This window comes from Fistularia commersonii, unplaced genomic scaffold (genome assembly GCF_037954325.1).
Source record: "Fistularia commersonii isolate RoL2024-O1a breed Wild unplaced genomic scaffold, RoL_Fcom_v1.0 HiC_scaffold_50, whole genome shotgun sequence".
Classification (NCBI taxonomy): domain Eukaryota; kingdom Metazoa; phylum Chordata; class Actinopteri; order Syngnathiformes; family Fistulariidae; genus Fistularia; species Fistularia commersonii.
The window spans coordinates 472501-489787 of record NW_028234008.1 but is presented as its reverse complement, the minus strand read 5'-3'; positions in this window follow the sequence as shown (position 1 = coordinate 489787).

Genomic DNA, 17287 nt, shown 5'->3' with positions numbered 1-17287 from the left:
GTCTTTCATGTTGAACTTGAATTTCATGTTCTGTTTAAATGTGCTGAGTGCATCATTGCTGCTTGCTGCAATAATTAAATCATCTACCCAAATTATTACAATGATTGTGTCACCATTTTCCGTCTGTTTTCTGTACACACAGTGGTCAGAGAGATTTCTCACAAAGTTGTCCTGTTCTAAATGGTCATTAAGGAGTTCATACCAGTTTCTTCCTGATTGTTTCAGGCCATAAAGAGATTTCTTTAATCTATACACTAGTTTCTCTCCTGTTTCTGACATCATTTCAAACCCTTCTGGTTGTTCCAAGAAAATCTCCTCATGTATAGGAGCATGTAAATATGCCGTCTTAACATCCATTTGATGGACAATGAGGTTATTTTGTACGGCTATCTGCATTAGTGCCCGCACTGATGTAATGTTAGCTGTCGGTGCAAAAGTTCCATAGTAGTCTATGGCTTCTGTTTGATTGTAACCCTTAGCTACATATCTGGCCTTAAATATTTGTCCTCCTTCAGCATTTTCTTTAAGGGCAAATACCCATTTTCCTCCAATTACTTTTCTCCCTTCAGGTAAAGTTGTCAGTTCAAATGTGTCATTCTATTTAATCGAGTCAATCTCTTCCCTCATGGCACAATTCCACCCGGGTGCCAGTGGTGACTTCAGTGCTTCACTATAATTCTGTGGGACTCCGCACACAGTCCTGTAACAGTAATCAATAGTTGTATGATTTTTATCATTGTTAATATAGTCTGTCTGATCATCCTCTAAATACCTTGGAACGACCCTTTTTCGTCTAGGATAGCGACTGGTTTGATTATATCTGGGTTTTATGTCTGACCTCGTCTCTTTTTCATTTTGGACATTTTCTGCTGTTTCTTCGTCATGTGACACATCTGCGTTAGTACTCTCATCCTCATTTTGTATATGGTTGTCTGTTTTATTTTCACTTTGTGACACAGCAATACTGGTTTCATCTGTAGATTCTGTGCCTTCATATCCCTGGATTTCTGTCTCATAATCATCAGTTTGTGTTTGTTGTTCAATTCTTCCCTTTTTGATCAATTTCACCAGTCTCTGTTTTGCCACTTTTTCTGTAAGTGGATTATAGACCAGGTATGAAGGGCTTTTCTTACTGTATCCCACAAATATTCCTCTTTCACATCTGGGATCTAATTTCTTAGTGTCATGTTTGTATGCAGAACACTCAGTTCCGAATATCCACATTTTTGAGAGATTTGGCTTTCTCCCTGTTAACATGAAGTATGGGGTATTTTCGAGTCTGTCATTGTAACATCTATTTCGAATGTGGGCAGCGGTCTGGACAGCATAAGGCCACAAAACCTTTGGTAATCCTTTTTCTATTAGCATACACCTTGCCATTTCAAAAAGGGTCCTCCATTATCTTTCTGCTGTCCCATTTTGATGGGGAGAGTATGGGGATGATGTTTCATGTCTTATGCCTTTCTCCCTTAGAAGAGATTGAAAAGCATTTCCTGTGAATTCAGTCCCGTTGTCTGACCTGATACATTTGACACGACCATACGCTGCACTGTCAGCAAGGAACTTCTCTGTTGCTAATGTAGCTTCACTCTTGTATTAGAGAAAATATACAAATACTGCCCCTGAATAATCATCTGTGAATGAAATGACATACTTATGCCCTTCTTGACCAGCTGGTTCAATCGGGCCTGATAAGTCAGCGTGTACCATTTTTAGGGGTGCATCAGCTTTTGCATCAGCTTGCCTGTTTCTGCTATTTGTGAATTTTCCCTCTGTGCATACGTTACAGTCTACCTTGGTCTGACCTGTAATCTTCATACCCTCGACTAAGTTTGGTCATTTTAATACATCTTTTACATTGCGGTGTCTCATAATCTCATGCCATGTTTTGACATCACAAGTTCAGTTTACTTTATCCCTGGACATCATGTCATTTACTGTATCATCATAAAGTTGTTGATAATTTACCGTTCTTATGTAGTAGAGTCTGTCACATTCCTCAATGCTGAAAATTGTTCCTTCTTTGGTTATGAATCTGTTCTCCCCTTCTTTGAATATCACGCTGGCTCCATCAGCTGTGGCTGCCTTCACCGATATGAAGTCCTGAGGATATGATGGGATGAATAAGGCTCCCCTTAAGGTTACCAGGACAGGTTTTCCTTCAATGTCCTGGAGTAACACTTCTGCATCACCTCTTTTTAGTGCCACTTTGTTTCTTCTGGTCCCGTCTGCTAGCTCCATGTAATGTTTGTTTGGGTTGAAAAACTCATCAAATCTTGTGAATTTGTCTTCTTGTGTTATGATGTGTGATGTAGCGCCACAGTCTACCATCAGTCCATTTTTTCTGATATTTTCCGGAGGGACTTTTTGACTGACCTTGAATACAAAAGTTTGCTCATCTTCCTTATCTTTGTCTTGGATGTCTGTGTTTTGTTTGACCGAGTCTTCTTTGGGCTTGGATTTTCTTCTGCATGTCTCATCGGTGTGGGTTGCGCTTCTGTGATAGCTGCACCATTTTGGCCCTGATTTTTGGTGACAAGCTTTTGCCATATGGCCACGGTTTCCACATCCATAGCAGATCACGGTTGACATGTCCACTTTCATGACATTGTCTGATTTGGTTTTGCTGTCAAACTTTTCAGTCTCTTCATAACTTCTTAGTTTACTCTTGAACTGAATAAACGTCATTTCTTCACTGCTCTGACTTACATGAATGACGAAGGGCTTGTATGGTTCTGGAAGCCCTTTCATAACCATAGCGATCATCAGCTCATCACTTATCACCTGTTTTGTGTTTCTCGGAGCGGTGACTGCCTTTTCTGCTCTGATAATGTAATCTGTTATTGTTTCGTCGGGTTCCTTCTTGAGTGAGCATAGTTCGCTGTACAGGGAAATAATTCTGGGCTTACCCTGGCTGGCATAATGATCCCGTAATATTTTCAAAGCTTTTCGACCGTCATCTGCGGCTTCCCTCATTACCAATGATAGACTTTTATCATCGAGGAACTGGATAAGCTCAGCGTAGCATTCTGCATTTTTACCTGGGTCGGGCTCAACAGTTGAAAGAATTGTCTCTTTCAAACCTTCAAGTCGCATGTGTCCCAGAAACTTTACTTCCCAAAGCTCGTAGTTGTTTTCGTCTCCATCGGCAACCAAACGTTGCCATCTTCCTCCTTTTGTTCGTAGCCTGGGCCCATAACCTGTTGCGTTTAAGTTTGCAGCTTCTTCGTTTTCCATGTTTCGGAAGGAATTCACAAGTTTGCCTTGTTTGAATCGTCTTTTATTTTCTTCTTCACAGCTCCGGGAATCAACATCGGTTAGCCATGGGACATGTACAGTACAGAGTGGGGGAAAATTCCCGCCAGCAGCGCTATACCAAAAAAGAAAACACTGACGTAGAAGTTAACGTCAAGTTAGCTGAACAGTTGCGAAAAACTAAAACAAGTCCCAAACCTTGTCATAAAGTGCCATACATTTCCTGAGAGTAGATACAAATACCACATATGTATACTAGAATGTAAACTCAAATAAAACTAATGAGATCACCTATCTCAAATCAAACAAACATTAGCTCATCCACTCATGCACATGTGTGTGCCCAATGGTCCGGGAGCTCGAATCATCCGTCCGGGGGACCTATGTCCTAGAGAAGGCTCACATTGGCCAGTCTAAGGTGCCCTGCTGCCCCCAAACTTCCCCTCCTCTGCGTTTGAGAAGAGAAACATTACCTCCGCTCCTCCGCTCCTCTGCTTCTCCGCTTCACCGTTCCTCCGCTATGGGCCTTGTTAACCCTAACCCTAACCCTAACCCTAACCCCCTGTCCGCGGCCCCCCCCCACCTAAACAAACTGTCACACACATATACACAAACGCACACACACACACACAAACACACACACACACACACACACAAGAACACACAAACACACAAAAACACACACACACACACACCTTAAGTCATCATAGCTGTGCTGATAGCATTAGCCGAAACGCATCCACAACCAAACAAACATTAGCTCATCCACTCATTCACATGTATGTGCCCAGAGGTCTGGGAGCTCCGGGCATACGTCCGGGGCATCTATGTTCGGAGAAGGCACACATTGGCCGGTCTAAGGGATCCTGCTGCCCCCAAGCTTCCCCGCCTTTGAGAAGAGAAATATAATATCGCTCCTCTGCTCCTCCGCTTCTCAACACCTCCGCTCCTCCGCTATGGGCCCTGGTACTCCTGATCCTGCGAACTCAGGAGAATTGCGTGACGTGCTTCTGCTCTCCTCCACTCCTCCGCTTCTCCACTCCTCCGCCTTTCCGCTTTGGGCCCTGGAACTCCCGAACCGCTGGATATAAGGGAATCACGGGCCGGGCTTCTGCCCTGCTCTGCTCCTCAGCTCATCCGCTTGAGGCCTTGGTACTCCCTGTCCGCGACCCCCCCCACCTAAACAAACTCTCACACACACACACAGACACACACACACACCCAAACACACACACACATACACACAGACCTTAACTGATCATAGCTGTGCTAATAGCATTAGCCGAAACGCATCCACAACCAAACAAACATTAGCTCATCCACTCATTCACATGTGTGTGCCCAATGGTCCGGCAGCTCCAATCATACGACCGGAGGATCTATGTCTGGAGAATGCTCACATTAGCCCATCTAAGGGGTTCTGCTACCCCCAAGCTTCCCTGCCTCTGAGAGAATAAACATCACCTCCGCTCCTCCGCTTCTCAGCTCCACTGCTCCTCTGCTTTGGGCCCTGGAATTCCCGAACCGCTGGACATAAGCGAATCACGGGCCGAGCTTCTGCCTTCCTCCGCTCCTCAGCTCATCCGCTCTTGGCCCTGGTACTCCCTGTCCGCGACACCCCCCCCCACCAAAAGAGCCTCTCACAATCACACACACACACACACACAAAGACACTCACACACACACACAGACACACACATACACACATACACACACTTTAAGTCTTCATAGCTGTGGTAATAGCATTAGCCAAAACGCATCTACAACCAAACAAACATTAGCTCATCCACTCATTCACATGTGTGTGCCCTGGTACTCCCTGTCCGCGACCCCCCCCCACCAAAAGAAACTATCACACACATACACAAAGACACTCACACACACACACACACAGACACGCATACACACCTTAAGTCATCATAGCTGTGCTAAAAGCATTAGCCGAAACGCATCCACAACCACAAACACTAGCTCATCCACTCATTCACATGTATGTGCCCAGAGGTCTGGGAGCTTCGGTCATACGTCTGGGGGAGCTATCTCCAGAGAAGGCTCACATTAGGCCGTCTAAGGGGTTCTTCTGCCCCCAAGCTTCCCCGCCTCTGAGAGAAGAAACATTACCTCCGCTCCTCTGCTCCTCCGCTTCTCAGCTCCACCGCTCCTCCGCTATTGGCCCTGGTACCCCCCCCCCACCTAAACACACTCACACACACACAAAAACACACAAACACACACAAAGACACTCACACACACACACACACACACACACACACACACACACACACAAACGCACCTTAACTCATCATAGCTGTGCTAATAGCATTAGCCGAAACGCATCCACTACCAAACAAACATTAGCTCATCCACTCATTCACATGTGTGTGCCCAATGGTCCGGGAGCTCCAATCATACATCCGGGGGATCTATATCTGGAGAAGGCTCACAGTGGCCGGTCTAAGGCGTCCTACTGCACCCAAACTTCCCATCCTCTGCCTTTGAGAAGAGAAACATTACCTCCGCTCCTCCATTCCTCCGCTTCTCCGCTCCACCGCTCCTCCGCTATAGGCCCTGGTACTCCTGATCCGCCGGACTCAGGAGAATTATGGGACGTGCTTCTGCCCTCCATCCGCTTCACAGCTCATCCGCTCCAGGCCCAGCTACCCCCTGTCCGCGCCCCCCCCCACCTAAACAAACTGTCACACACATATACACGAACGCACAAACAAACACACACACACACACACACAAGAACACACAAACAAAGAAACACACAAACACACACACACACACACACACCTTAAGTCATCATAGCTGTGCTAATAGCTCCCAAGCTTCCCCGCCTCTGAGAGGAGAAACAATACCTCCGCTACTCCGCTCCTCCGCTTCTCAGCTCCACCGCTCCTCCGCTATGGGCCCTGGTACCCCCCCCCCCCCACCTAAACACACTCACACACACACAAAAACACACGCGCACACACACGCGCACACACACACACACACACACACACACACACAACACACACACACACACACACACAAACACACCTTAACTCATCATAGCTGTGCTAATAGCATTAGCCGAAGCGCATCCACTACCAAACAAACATTAGCTCATCCACTCATTCACATGTGTGTGCCCAATGGTCCGGGAGCTCCAATCATACATCCGGGGGATCTATATCTGGAGAAGGTTCACAGTGGCCGGTCTAAGGCGTCCTACTGCACCCAAACTTCCCATCCTCTGCCTTTGAGAAGAGAAAAATTACCTCCGCTCCTCCATTCCTCCGCTTCTCCGCTCCACCGCTCCACCGCTCCTCCGCGATGGGCCCTGGTACCCCCCCCCCCACCTAAACAAACTCTCACACATACAACACACGAACAAACTCACACAGACACAAAAACAAACAAACACACACACACACACACACACACACACCTTAACTCATCATAGCTGTGCTAATAGCATTAGCCGAGACGCATCCACAACCAAACAAACATTAGCTCATCCACTCATTCACATGTGTGTGCCCAGTGGTCCGGGAGCTCCAATCATACGTTCGGGGGATCTATGTCCGGAGAATTCACATTAGCCCGTCTAAGGGGTTCTGCTGCCCCCAACCTGCTCCGCCTCTGAGAGAAGAAACATTACCTTCGCTCCTCTGCTCCTCCGCTTCTCAGCTCCACCGCTCCTCCGCTATGGGCCCTGGTACTCCCCCCCCCCCCCCACCTAAACAAACTCTCACACAAAATCACTCACACACACACAAAAACACACAAACACACAAACACACATACACACACACCTTAACTCATCATAGCTGTGCTAATAGCATTAGCCGAAACGCATCCGCAACCAAACAAACATTCGCTCATCCACTCATTCACATGTGTGTGCCCAATGGTAGTCCCTGTCCGCGACCCCCCCCCCCAACAAAAGAGCCTCTCACACACACAAAAACACACAAAGACACACACACAGACACAAACATACACACATACACACACCTTAAGTCTTCATAGCTGTGCTAATAGCTTTAGCCGAAACGCATCCACAACCAAACAAACATTAGCTCATCCACTCATTCACATGTGTGCGCCCTGGTACTCCGTGTCCGCCCCCCCCCCCCCCCACCAAAACAAACTATCACACACATACACAAAGACACTCACACACACACATACACTGACACACATACACACATTAAGTCATCATAGCTGTGCTAACAGCATTAGCCGAAACGCATCCACAACCAAACAAACATTAGCTCATCCACTCATTCACATGTGTGCGCCCTACTACTCCGTGTCCGCGAACCCCCCCCCCCCCCCCCACCAAAACAAACTATCACACACTTACACAAAGACACTCACACACACACACACACTGACACACATACACACATTAAGTCATCATAGCTGTGCTAATAGCATTAGCCGAAACGCATCCACATCCAAACAAACATTAGCTCATCAACTCATTCACATGTATGTGCCCAATGGTCCGCTTCTCCGCTCCACCGCTCCTCCGCTATAGGCCCTGGTACTCCTGATCCGCCGGACTCAGGAGAATTATGGGACGTGCTTCTGCCCTCCATCCGCTTCACAGCTCATCCGCTCCAGGCCCAGCTACCCCCTGTCCGCGCCCCCCCCCCACCTAAACAAACTGTCACACACATATACACAAACGCACAAACAAACACACACACACACACACAAGAACACACAAACAAAGAAACACACAAACACACATACACACACACACCTTAAGTCATCATAGCTGTGCTAATAGCTCCCAAGCTTCCCCGCCTCTGAGAGGAGAAACAATACCTCCGCTACTCCGCTCCTCCGCTTCTCAGCTCCACCGCTCCTCCGCTATGGGCCCTGGTACCCCCCCCCCCCACCTAAACACACTCACACACACACAAAAACACACGCGCACACACACGCGCACACACACACACACACACACACACACACACACACACACAACACACACACACACACACACACAAACACACCTTAACTCATCATAGCTGTGCTAATAGCATTAGCCGAAATGCATCCACTACCAAACAAACATTAGCTCATCCACTCATTCACATGTGTGTGCCCAATGGTCCGGGAGCTCCAATCATACGTCCGGGGGATCTATATCTGGAAAAGGCTCACAGTGGCCGGTCTAAGGCGTCCTACTGCCCCCAAACTTCCCATCCTCTGCCTTTGAGAAGAGAAAAATTACCTCTACTCCTCCATTCCTCCGCTTCTCCGCTCCACCGCTCCTCGGCGATGGGCCCTGGTACCCCCCCCCACCCCCACCTAAACAAACTCTGACACATACACACACGAACACACTCACACAGACACAAAAAACAAACAAACACACACACACACAGACACACACACACACACACACACACACCTTAACTCATCAAAGATGTGCTAATAGCATTAGCCAAAACGCATCCACAACCAAACAAACATTAGGTCATCCACTCATTCACATGTGTGTGCCCAATGGTCCGGGAGCTCCAATCATACGTTCGGGGGATCTATGTCTGGAGAATGCTCACATTAGCCCGTCTAAGGGGATCTGCTGCCCCCAAGCTTCCCCGCCTCTGAGAGGAGAAACTATACCTCCGCTACTCCGCTCCTCCGCTCCTCCGCTTCTCAGCTCCACCACTCCTCCGCTTTGGGCCCTGGAATTCCCGAACCGCTGGACATAAGCGAATCAAGGCCGGGCATCTGCCCTCCTCCGCTCCTCAGCTCATCTGCTCGAGGCCCTGGTACACCCTGTCCGCGACCCCCCCCCCCACCTAAACAAACTCACACACACACACACACAACACACACACACACACACACACACACACACACACACACACACACACACACACAGACACCTTAACTCATCTTAGCTGTGCTAGTAGCATTAGCCGAAACGCATCCACAACCAAACAAACATTAGCTCATCCACTCATTCACATGTGTGTGCCCAATGGTCCGGCAGCTCCAATCATACGACCGGGGGATCTATGTCCGGAGAATGCTCCCATTAGCCCGTCTAAGAGGTTCTTCTGCCCCCAAGCTTCCCCGCCTCTGAGAGAAGAAACATTACCTCCGCTCCTCTGCTCCTCCGCTTCTCAGCTCCACCGCTCCTCCGCTATGGGCCCTGGTACTCCCCCCCCCCCACCTAAACAAACTCTCACACAAAATCACTCACACACACACAAAAACACACAAACAGTCACACACACACATACACACACACCTTAATTCATCATAGCTGTGCAAATAGCATTAGCCGAAACGCATCAACAACCAAACAAACATTAGCTCATCCACTCATTCACATGTGTGTGCCCAGGTACTCCCTGTCCGCGACCCCCCCCCCCCACCAAAAGAAACTATCACACACATACACAAAGACACTCACACACACACACACACAGACACACATACACACCTTAAGTCATCATAGCTGTGCTAAAAGCATTAGCCGAAACGCATCCACAACCACACAAACATTAGCTTATCCACTCATTCACATGTATGTGACCAGAGGTCTGGGAGCTCCGGTCATACGTCTGGGGGAGCTATCTCCAGAGAAGGCTCACATTAGGCCGTCTAAGGGGTTCTTCTGCCCCCAAGCCTCCCCGCCTCTGAGAGAAGAAACATTACCTCCGCTCCTCTGCTCCTCCGCTTCTCAGCTCCACCGCTCCTCCGCTATTGGCCCTGGTACCCCCCCCCCACCTAAACAGACTCACACACACACAAAAACACACAAACACACACAAAGACACTCACACACACACACACACACACACACTCACACACACACACACACACACAAACGCACCTTAACTCATCATAGCTGTGCTAATAGCATTAGCCGAAACGCATCCACAACCAAACAAACATTAGCTCATCCACTCATTCACATGTGTGTGCCCAGTGGTCCGGGAGCTCCAATCATACGTTCGGGGGATCTATGTCCGGAGAATGCTCACATTAGCCCGTCTAAGGGGTTCTGCTGCCCCCAAGCTGCTCCGCCTCTGAGAGAAGAAACATTACCACCGCTCCTCTGCTCCTCCGCTTCTCAGCTCCACCGCTCCTCCGCTATGGGCCCTGGTACTCCCCCCCCCACCCCCCCCTACCTAAACAAACTCTCACACAAAATCACTCACACACACACAAAAACACACAAACACACAAACACACATACACACACACCTTAACTCATCATAGCTGTGCTAATAGCATTAGCCGAAACGCATCCACAACCAAACAAACATTCGCTCATCCACTCATTCACATGTGTGTGCCCAATGGTACTCCCTGTCCGCGACCCCCCCCCCACCAAAAGAGCCTCTCACACACACACACACAAACAAAGACACTCACACACACACAGACACAGCCATACACACACCTTAAGTCTTCATAGCTGTGCTAATAGCTTTAGCCGAAACGCATCCACAACCAAACAAACATTAGCTCATCCACTCATTCACATGTGTGCGCTCTGGTACTCCGTGTCCGCCCCCCCCCCCCCCCCCCCCCCCCCACCAAAACAAACTATCACACACATACACAAAAACACTCACACACACACACACACTGACACACATACACACATTAAGTCAGCATAGCTGTGCTAATACCATTAGCCGAAACGCATCCACAACCAAACAAACATTAGCTCATCTACTCATTCACATGTATGTGCCCAGAGGTCTGGGAGCTCCGGTCATACGTCTGGGGGAGCTATCTCCAGAGAAGACTCACATTAGGCCGTCTATGGGGTTCTTCTGCCCCCAAGCTTCCCCACCTCTGAGAGGAGAAACAATACCTCCGCTACTCCGCTCCTCCGCTTCTCAGCTCCACCGCTCCTCCGCTATGGGCCCTGGTACCCCCCCCCCCCACCTAAACACACTCACACACACACAAAAACACACGCGCACACACACGCGCACACACACACACACACACACACACACACACAAACACACACACACACACACACACAAACACACCTTAACTCATCATAGCTGTGCTAATAGCATTAGCCGAAACGCATCCACTACCAAACAAACATTAGCTCATCCACTCATTCACATGTGTGTGCCCAATGGTCCGGGAGCTCCAATCATACATCCGGGGGATCTATATCTGGAGAAGGTTCACAGTGGCCGGTCTAAGGCGTCCTACTGCACCCAAACTTCCATCCTCTGCCTTTGAGAAGAGAAAAATTACCTCTACTCCTCCATTCCTCCGCTTCTCCGCTCCACCGCTCCTCGGCGATGGGCCCTGGTACCCCCCCCCACCCCCACCTAAACAAACTCTGACACATACACACACGAACACACTCACACAGACACAAAAAACAAACAAACACACACACACACAGACACACACACACACACACACACACACCTTAACTCATCAAAGATGTGCTAATAGCATTAGCCAAAACGCATCCACAACCAAACAAACATTAGGTCATCCACTCATTCACATGTGTGTGCCCAATGGTCCGGGAGCTCCAATCATACGTTCGGGGGATCTATGTCTGGAGAATGCTCACATTAGCCCGTCTAAGGGGATCTGCTGCCCCCAAGCTTCCCCGCCTCTGAGAGGAGAAACTATACCTCCGCTACTCCGCTCCTCCGCTCCTCCGCTTCTCAGCTCCACCACTCCTCCGCTTTGGGCCCTGGAATTCCCGAACCGCTGGACATAAGCGAATCAAGGCCGGGCATCTGCCCTCCTCCGCTCCTCAGCTCATCTGCTCGAGGCCCTGGTACACCCTGTCCGCGACCCCCCCCCCACCTAAACAAACTCACACACACACACACACAAACACACACACACACACACACACACACACACACACACACACACACACACACACACACACCTTAACTCATCTTAGCTGTGCTAGTAGCATTAGCCGAAACGCATCCACAACCAAACAAACATTAGCTCATCCACTCATTCACATGTGTGTGCCCAATGGTCCGGCAGCTCCAATCATACGACCGGGGGATCTATGTCCGGAGAATGCTCCCATTAGCCCGTCTAAGAGGTTCTTCTGCCCCCAAGCTTCCCCGCCTCTGAGAGAAGAAACATTACCTCCGCTCCTCTGCTCCTCCGCTTCTCAGCTCCACCGCTCCTCCGCTATGGGCCCTGGTACTCCCCCCCCCCCACCTAAACAAACTCTCACACAAAATCACTCACACACACACAAAAACACACAAACAGTCACACACACACATACACACACACCTTAATTCATCATAGCTGTGCAAATAGCATTAGCCGAAACGCATCAACAACCAAACAAACATTAGCTCATCCACTCATTCACATGTGTGTGCCCAGGTACTCCCTGTCCGCGACCCCCCCCCCCCACCAAAAGAAACTATCACACACATACACAAAGACACTCACACACACACACACACAGACACACATACACACCTTAAGTCATCATAGCTGTGCTAAAAGCATTAGCCGAAACGCATCCACAACCACACAAACATTAGCTTATCCACTCATTCACATGTATGTGACCAGAGGTCTGGGAGCTCCGGTCATACGTCTGGGGGAGCTATCTCCAGAGAAGGCTCACATTAGGCCGTCTAAGGGGTTCTTCTGCCCCCAAGCCTCCCCGCCTCTGAGAGAAGAAACATTACCTCCGCTCCTCTGCTCCTCCGCTTCTCAGCTCCACCGCTCCTCCGCTATTGGCCCTGGTACCCCCCCCCCACCTAAACAGACTCACACACACACAAAAACACACAAACACACACAAAGACACTCACACACACACACACACACACACACTCACACACACACACACACACACAAACGCACCTTAACTCATCATAGCTGTGCTAATAGCATTAGCCGAAACGCATCCACAACCAAACAAACATTAGCTCATCCACTCATTCACATGTGTGTGCCCAGTGGTCCGGGAGCTCCAATCATACGTTCGGGGGATCTATGTCCGGAGAATGCTCACATTAGCCCGTCTAAGGGGTTCTGCTGCCCCCAAGCTGCTCCGCCTCTGAGAGAAGAAACATTACCACCGCTCCTCTGCTCCTCCGCTTCTCAGCTCCACCGCTCCTCCGCTATGGGCCCTGGTACTCCCCCCCCCACCCCCCCCTACCTAAACAAACTCTCACACAAAATCACTCACACACACACAAAAACACACAAACACACAAACACACATACACACACACCTTAACTCATCATAGCTGTGCTAATAGCATTAGCCGAAACGCATCCACAACCAAACAAACATTCGCTCATCCACTCATTCACATGTGTGTGCCCAATGGTACTCCCTGTCCGCGACCCCCCCCCCACCAAAAGAGCCTCTCACACACACACACACAAACAAAGACACTCACACACACACAGACACAGCCATACACACACCTTAAGTCTTCATAGCTGTGCTAATAGCTTTAGCCGAAACGCATCCACAACCAAACAAACATTAGCTCATCCACTCATTCACATGTGTGCGCTCTGGTACTCCGTGTCTGCCCCCCCCCCCCCCCCCACCAAAACAAACTATCACACACATACACAAAAACACTCACAAACACACACACACACTGACACACATACACACATTAAGTCAGCATAGCTGTGCTAATACCATTAGCCGAAACGCATCCACAACCAAACAAACATTAGCTCATCTACTCATTCACATGTATGTGCCCAGAGGCCTGGGAGCTCCGGTCATACGTCTGGGGGAGCTATCTCCAGAGAAGACTCACATTAGGCCGTCTATGGGGTTCTTCTGCCCCCAAGCTTCCCCACCTCTGAGAGAAGAAACATTACCTCCGCTCCTCTGCTCCTCCGCTTCTCCGCTCCACCGCTCCTCCGCTATTGGCCCTGGTACCCCCCCCCACCTAAACACACTTACACACACACAAAAACACATAAACACACACACGCGCACACACACACACACACACACACACACACACACACACACAACACACACACACACACACACACAAACACACCTTAACTCATCATAGCTGTGCTAATAGCATTAGCCGAAACGCATCCACTACCAAACAAACATTAGCTCATCCACTCATTCACATGTGTGTGCCCAATGGTCCGAGAGCTCCAATCATACATCCGGGGGATCTATATCTGGAGAAGGCTCACAGTGGCCGGTCTAAGGCGTCCTACTGCACCCAAACTTCCCATCCTCTGCCTTTGAGAAGAGAAACATTTCCTCCGCTCCTCCATTCCTCCGCTTCTCCGCTCCACCGCTCCTCCGCGATGGGCCCTGGTACCCCCCGCCCCACCTAAACAAACTCTCACACATACACACACGAACACACTCACAAAGACACAAAAACAAACAAACACACACACACCCACACACACACACACCTTTACTCATCATAGCTGTGCTAATAGCATTAGCCGAAACACATCCACAACCAAACAAACATTAGCTCATCCACTCATTCACATGTGTGTGCCCAGTGGTCCGGGAGCTCCAATCATACGTTCGGGGGATCTATGTCCGGAGAATGCTCACATTAGCCCGTCTAAGGGGTTCTGCTGCCCCCAAGCTGCTCCGCCTCTGAGAGAAGAAACATTACCTTCGCTCCTCTGCTCCTCCGCTTCTCAGCTCCACCGCTCCTCCGCTATGGGCCCTGGTACTCCCCCCCCCCCCCCCACCTAAACAAACTCTCACACAAAATCACTCACACACACACAAAAACACACAAACACACAAACACACATACACACACCTTAACTCATCATAGCTGTGCTAATAGCATTAGCCGAAACGCATCCACAACCAAACAAACATTCGCTCATCCACTCATTCACATGTGTGTGCCCAATGGTACTCCCTGTCCGCGACCCCCCCCCCCCCACCAAAAGAGCCTCTCACACACACACACACACACACACACAAAGACACTCACACACACACAGACACACACATACACACATACACACACCTTAAGTCTTCATAGCTGTGCTAATAGCTTTAGCCGAAACGCATCCACAACCAAACAAACATTAGCTCATCCACTCATTCACATGTGTGCGCCCTGGTACTCCGTGTCCCCCCCCCCCACCAAAACAAACTATCACACACATACACAAAGACACTCACACAGACACACACACTGACACACATACACACATTAAGTCAGCATAGCTGTGCTAATAGCATTAGCCGAAACGCATCCACAACCAAACAAACATTAGCTCATCCACTCATTCACATGTGTGTGCCCAATGGTCCTCTTCTCCGCTCCACCGCTCCTCCGCTATAGGCCCTGGTACTCCCGATCCGCTGGACTCAGGAGAATTATGGGACGTGCTTCTGCCCTCCATCCGCTTCACAGCTCATCCGCTCCAGGCCAAGCTACCCCCTGTCCGCGCCCCCCCCCCACCCACACACACAAACACACACACACACACACACACACACACACACAAGAACACACAAACACACAAACACACACACACACACACACACCTTAAGTCATCATAGCTGTGCTAATAGCTCCCAAGCTTCCCCTCCTCTGAGAGGAGAAACAATACCTCCGCTACTCCGCTCCTCCGCTTCTCAGCTCCACCGCTCCTCCGCTATGGGCCCTGGTACCCCCCCCCCCCCACCTAAACACACTCACACACACACAAAAACACACAAACACACACACGCGCACACACACACACACACACACACACACAAACACACCTTAACTCATCATAGCTGTGCTAATAGCATTAGCCGAAATGCATCCACTACCAAACAAACATTAGCTCATCCACTCATTCACATGTGTGTGCCCAATGGTCCGGGAGCTCCAATCATACGTCCGGGGGATCTATATCTGGAGAAGGCTCACAGTGGCCGGTCTAAGGCGTCCTACTGCCCCCAAACTTCCCATCCTCTGCCTTTGAGAAAAGAAAAATTACCTCCACTCCTCCATTCCTCTGCTTCTCCGCTCCACTGCTCCTCCGCGAAGGGCCCTGGTACCCCCCCCCCACCTAAACAAACTCTCACACATACACACACGAACACACTCACACAGACACAAAAAACAAACACACACACACACACACACACACACACACACACACACCTTAATTCATCATAGATGTGCTAATAGCATTAGCCGAAACGCATCCACAACCAAACAAACACTAGCTCATCCACTCATTCACATGTGTGTGCCCAATGGTAATCCCTGTCCGCGACCCCCCCTCCCCCACCAAAAGAGCCTTTCACACACACACACACACACACACACACACACAAAGACACTCACACACACACAGACACACACATACACACATACACACATTAAGTCATCATAGCTGTGCTAATAGCATTAGCCGAAATGCATCCACAACCAAACAAACATTAGCTCATCCAGTCATTCACATGTGTGTGCCCAATGGTCCGCTTCTCCGCTCCTCTGCTCCTCCGCTCCTCCGAAACCGCCAGACATAAGCGAATCAGGCTCCAGGCCCTGGTACTCCCAATCCGCGGGACTTACGCGATTTGTCGGCCGGGCTTCCGCTCACCTCCGCTCCTCCGCTCCACCGCTCATCCGCTCCGGGCCCTAGTACTCCTGAACTGCTGCACATCATTAAATCACGCTACAGGCCCTGGTACTCCCTGTCTCAGGGATTTAGGCATATTGTGGTCCATCATTCCGCTCTTCTCCGCTCCTCCGCTCCTCCGCTCCTCCGCTCCTCCGCTCCACCGCTCCACCGCTCCACCGCTTCTCCGTTCTTCCGCTCATCCGCTCCGTGCCGTAGTAGTCCAGAACTGCTGGACATAAGCGAATCAGGCTCTTGGCCCTGGTACTCCCTCCACGCGGGACTTGGGCAAATTGTCGGCCGGGATTCCGCTCTCCTCCGCTCCTCCGCTCCTCCGCTCCTCCGCTCCTCCGCTCCATCGCTTCTCCGTTCTTCCGCTCATCCGCTCTGCCACTCATCCGCTCCGTGCCCTAGTAGTCCA